Source organism: Benincasa hispida, chromosome 3 (assembly GCF_027475165.1).
Source record: "Benincasa hispida cultivar pf3 chromosome 3, pf3_genome.v1.1, whole genome shotgun sequence".
In the NCBI taxonomy this organism is placed as follows: Eukaryota; Viridiplantae; Streptophyta; class Magnoliopsida; order Cucurbitales; family Cucurbitaceae; genus Benincasa; species Benincasa hispida.
In genome coordinates, this window is record NC_143480.1 from 59041930 (window position 1) to 59047929 (window position 6000).

A 6000-nucleotide genomic window follows, 5' to 3' on the forward strand; every position below is an offset into this window, starting at 1 on the left:
GAAAAAGCTTAATTTTGACTTAAAGGCAGCATGAGAAGCAAGAAAACTTCAATTGGTCGAGCTGGAGAAATGGAGACTTCACGCATACGAGAACGCAAAGATCTATAAAGAGCGCGCAAAGCGCTGGCACGAAAAACAATTATGCAGAAAGAATCTCCAAGTCGGGCAAAAGGTCTTACTATTTAATTTACGACTACGACTCTTCCCTAGGAAATTAAAGTCACGTTGGTCCGGATCCTTCATAGTCAGAGAGGTATTCCCGCATGGTGCAGTCGAGTTATCCAATGATGACAAAACCAACATATTCAAAGTTGATGAGCAACAAGTGAAAGTATATCACGGAGAAGACTGGCATCACAAGGTCGCCTCGGTGGACCTGAGAAACTCTGATGAGAAAGAAGTGGGCGGTCCCTGCGCAATCATATGATTCAAATTCATCAGGGACGCGAGTTTTGTGAAGTATCCGTTGAAATTCTGAATTCATGAACTTATCTCTATTCCCGTTTAGTATTATGATCGCTATCAGCTTGTCTAAAAAAAAAAGGTTTTTGTTAACTTTGTTTTCTTATTATTTGACCCTCTCAATGTTTTTCTTTGCAAACGATCAAGGTAAACGATTGCGGAGGCACTACACGAAGACGCAACTACTTATTTCGTCACCGCAATCAAAAGAAAGCAGATCGCCGCAAAGCAGGATGCGTCTACAAATAATGCGGACGATAGGGCAAATTTGAGGGTTGTATCTTTCCTTGACTTTATTCCAAAATTTTCACTAACGCATCGCATCTTAATTTTGAAAATTTTATCACCGCATCCTTTTTGGTTGCTGCAATCATTTAACATTGATCAATTTAGTAAGTCACCGCATGATTTCTCTTTGCCAATTATGATTTCAATGATGAAACACATGCTTCTATTTTTTCGTATATACTAGAGTCAACTTAATTTTAGGACAATCACCTCATGAAAAATTTCTAGAAGTTAGTGGTCTGCTAGCTTTCTTTCAAACTAACCCTTTACGAGACTTCCTAAGAACATCGCATGAATTCTTTCAATCTTTTAGCAATAAGGACATTGGCGCATTTTAAATTTGGGGTTGCGGTAGTCATTTTTTGACCTTGCTATTTTTAGCCTTGCTTAAAAAAAATATATCATTACGTTGCGATCGGATCCTGCTCGTAGTTGGATATCCGCATGACACCTGTGGGGGCAAGCCAAAACGAAGGTAGGAATTGTGATCTACGCATAAATAAATGATCGCAACTCCGCTGCCAAATAGGCATGAGTTTAGACTGAGAAAGAGCGCCTTTCTCATAGTTGGTGATGCAACACGAGACATACGTAGCGGAATAAGGATCTAATTACACTCTAATTGCTTTTAATTTAAAGGAAAAAAGCATGCAAAAAGTAGGAAGAAACAGTAAATTAAAAGGGATGTAATACAAACTTTATAGCTCCCGAAACGCTTTTCTTGCTGAATCTCGACTCTTCCGGACAACCACTAGAGCTGACCTACTATCCTCTGGACTCAGAACCGGATTGTGGGATCCGATGGATGAAGAACCCAAGAGAGAGAAAGAGATCGAATTAGAAGATAGATTTTGGGTTGGGTTTGGGTTTTTATTTTTCAGCCCAATTTTGAAAACTATTTTGGCAAAAGTGGCAAAATTTTTTAATCCAAATTGAAAAGCCCATGTTTATAGAAAAAGGTCATGCAAAATTGCATGAAACAAATTCATAAAAACCCAATACCTAGAATCCACTATCTAAGTGGGCTTAATATCTCCACTATAAGCCAATACCTAGCCCACTATTTTGTTAGTGGAATTATCCAAAAAAAGTTTGGATTTTCCCACTAACTTTAGTAAAAGGGCAAAATAGTCATTTTGTCAAAGTCAAACTTTGACCGAAAAGTCAACATTTTAACTTTTTATGATTTTTTCCGTGTTGACTAATTTTGACCTCTTGAGAATGAATCCGCATTCATTTTCTCAAAATTCAAATCACATTTGAATATAAGGTCAATCAAAGTTTGACTTTTCAAAGTCAAAAGTCAACTCTTTGATTTTTTTACATCTTTGACCATTTCCATTATTTCCGAGCTTCCGAATATGAACGTATTCATATTCTTGATATTTAAATCACATTTAAATATTAAAGCTATACTCTAAACTGAAAATCGACTACTATATCATATATACTTGTCGGTTTCTCTCTCTTCACCTAATTTGAACAATTTGAACAATTCGAATCATTCTATCATACTATTGTAAGTTTATTCCATATGAGCTAGTAGGGGAACCTAATGGACCTATAGATCATGGGCTCCAATGGATTCGAGATTAGCTGGCTAAAACTCTTTTAGATGGAGCTAATCAACATTCGTTAACTAACGGGTCATTCCACTATAGTCCCGTAGTTGCACTCCCCTTACTATAGATATATTTATGTCCATATGAAATAACCATGATTAGTAAGCTAATCCTTCACAGGTTGTTCGTAATCTCGGTTGGGTCATAAAAACTGTTTTACCTCCAAGACTACATCTTGTTCCTTAAGTTCCACTGATCCTCTAATGAACAATTGGTTTAAGGTCCAACCTATAAACCGAACCCCTCTCGGGCCAAGGAGAGGGTGGGGCCCCTTGTTTAAGACCTGGATTCAGTACTAAAGGGAACAACCTATCTACTATCCCTATAACGGGTAGGAATGAATTATGTCTTGCACCCTATGTTCCCAGCTATCCACCTGATTTTACCCCTGAAATAGGAAGCTTATTGGGCCAGAGATAATGAGCTACTCTCATCTATTCAGATCTAAGGATAATTCCAAGTGAACAGGAGTTTATAGTTAGCTCAAGATAAGATTAAGTTATCTAGGTCATCAAATAACGAAATAGTCAGTTTTATACATAAAACAAAATTTAGAATGTAAAAAGTGACTATTTCATGGTCCAGTCTTATGCAAACGCATTGCATAGGATGCCCCCACTCACATATCTCTATATGAACGATTCAGGATCACATCATTTGTACTAACTACAAAGTGGGTCGAATCCATAGTGTCCTCAGAACAAGGCGCCCAACCTTATCCCTATACTATAGACCATTTTGGCTATATATTTGAACTTGGTTCACATGTATGTCACTATATAAAGTTCAAACTACATTAAATAGCCTCAGGACTTTAGTTTATTGGATTCAAGATTACAATTTTCAATAACAATTTTATCGAAAAACAATACAGAATATGTTTATTAATTTACAAACTATGAGTTTTAGGACATAAAATCTAACAAACTCCCACTTGGACTAAAATTCCTAGTGGAGTATTGTTGACATGAATTTGGTCTCTTTATCTACTCTAACGCATGGCTTGTGGATGCAATGAATGATGTGCTAAATATGCGCTAAATTTCTTTTGCGATAAAAAGAATTTTTGCGATACTACGTCTAAATATATGCATTGATATGCTTGTAGTATGCGATGTAGTAATGCATGTCACAAGTTTCCTTGCGCTGAAACCAAGTATAATTTCAACGCAAGTTTCTCAGAATAATCTGAGGTCGAACATAGGGATTGTTTTCATTAATGCGATACTATTGTGATACATGCGACCGGTTTTTATCAATGAATAAAGAATGGTTGTTTATACAGGAATATAAATTGCGGTGAAATAAAATTGCGTTAATAAAATAAAATCCTAAACTAATATGATACATGATACAAGATACATGATACATGAAACTGAGGTTGAGAACTGACTGTGAAGTTGTACAAAGTATCAATGTATGTGATGGCAAGTCTTTATGAATGAAACAGAAAGAGAAAGAGTAAATAGTAAAAACATCGCAAGTTTGTCAATTGCGTTAAAGATGCTACTAAGGTTCCGCTTTTCCTTGGCATACACCTCTCGGTGATCGGCAGCGTTCCCATATCTCTATGGTGAAATAGGATGAACGTGATGAACGCAAGGTTTTTTCCATCTCTGGAAATACTTCTTGCTTTAGTTAACGCATTCTTCCAACCCTCTCTCGATAGGCGGAATAACATCTTCACTTCTTCTCTCACAGGTGAAGATGCCGTCGAGCATGCTTTATCTAAACTTAATTATTTCCTTAACAAAAAATAACTCACTCACTTAATTCTTGCTATTTACCCAAGGGATTAAGAAAACATCATGGAGAAAATGGATTATGGATGTACGAAAATAGACAGAGAGATGACAATAGTAATTATCATAACATTTAATTATAAAATTAAGCGTTCGATACATGGTGTGAATGAAAGATTAGAGAAGATGACTGCAGATGATGAAAAAGTGATTAGAAACAAATACAGAAAGAGTGTCAACGTCTTGACACAGATCTGAACGGAGATTATGCCTGCCAGCATGTGGAAGTAATGGAGAGGAAAGCTTCCCTCTCAGGCTTTCCTGGTAGAAATGACCTTCGCACAGAGCTTCAACGACAGGGATTGGAAGGATTCCTTACTCGAAGACTCACCTCTTGGTCTTGTCTCGTGATTATCCTGGATCTACTCTAGACAGTCGCTTTAGACTAGTCTCTCTCTCAGAATCAGTGTAAACATGTCTCTATGTATTCATGTATATCTTTCAGTGAATTTGCAGAAGCTATTTATAGGCGAAGCTTGGCTCTTTGACTTTGTGGTCCCCACTTTATGGTTATGGTAGTTCCTGAAATGGCGGAGTGAATATTCCTTATGTTATGCAATCAACCTGTCAGAAATACACAACTGAAAGCTGTACATTTTGCAGAATTTTTCGCAAATGCGTTGATCTTCACATCCTCGATCGTTCGCCGCATGCGGTGTTGTTTTTTATTACTACATGCGGTTGAAATTGCGTTGATCTAAGCTCTTCATCGACTGTCGCATGTGCCATCATTGCATTGATCATCTCTTCATTCCTAAATGATGGGCACACTGCAACGTAGATGTGTTGTTTATTTTATCTTTGAGCCATGAATGCATGCGGTGATTGATTTCCTGCAAAACAGAAACTAAACCATTCTCTTCTACCATCACAATGGTGTTAGTGGGTGTATTGATGACAATTTATAATTATTGTATTTCTTAGCCAATTATATACTATCAACGCAACTTTTCTTTCTTTTAACTGCAATATCTAAATAAAACAGTATAAATAACTTGTATTTCTACAAGTTATCAAGTATCACAATGTTGAATTTAAGTGAGAAACATATGAGTACAATAAACATATGAATACAATAAACTAGGGCATATACCCAAAAGTTCTCCCACTTGTCCTACTTTACAAACTTTGTAGACCTAGACTCTGTAGGTGACCTTCAAACACTTTAGCCGTGAGGGACTTCGTAAAAGGATCAGCAATGTTGTGCTCAGAAGATATCTAGGTCACTACAACGTCTCCACAATGTACAATCTCCCGGATAAGATGGTATTTGCGCTCAATATGCTTGCCGTGCTTATGGCTTCTTGGTTCTCTTGAATTTGCAACTGCACCACTATTATCACAATATAGAGTGATAGGTAGATGCATATTTGGAACGACTTTTAAATCTGTCAAGAACTTCCTCAACCAACTGCTTCCTTTGTTGCTTCACATGCAGTTACGTATTCAACTTTCATTGTGGAGTCCGCAATACAGTTTTGCTTCACACTTTTCCACACTACTGCTCCTCCATTCAGAATGAACAATGATCCCGATCTAGATTTTCTTGCATCTTTATCGATTTGAAAATCAGAGTTAGTGTATCCAGTAAGGATCAAATCCTTAGTACCATACACAAACATGTAGTTCCTCATTCTCCTAAGATACTTGAGGATATTTTTAACGGCAGTCCAATGATCATATCCAGAATTGGACTGATACCTACTGACTATCCCTACTGCGTAGCATATGTCAGGTCTAGTACATAACATTTCATACATCAGGCTCCCTATTGCGGAAGCATAGGGAATGCGTCTCATATCCTCAACCTGTTGAGGTGTCTTAGG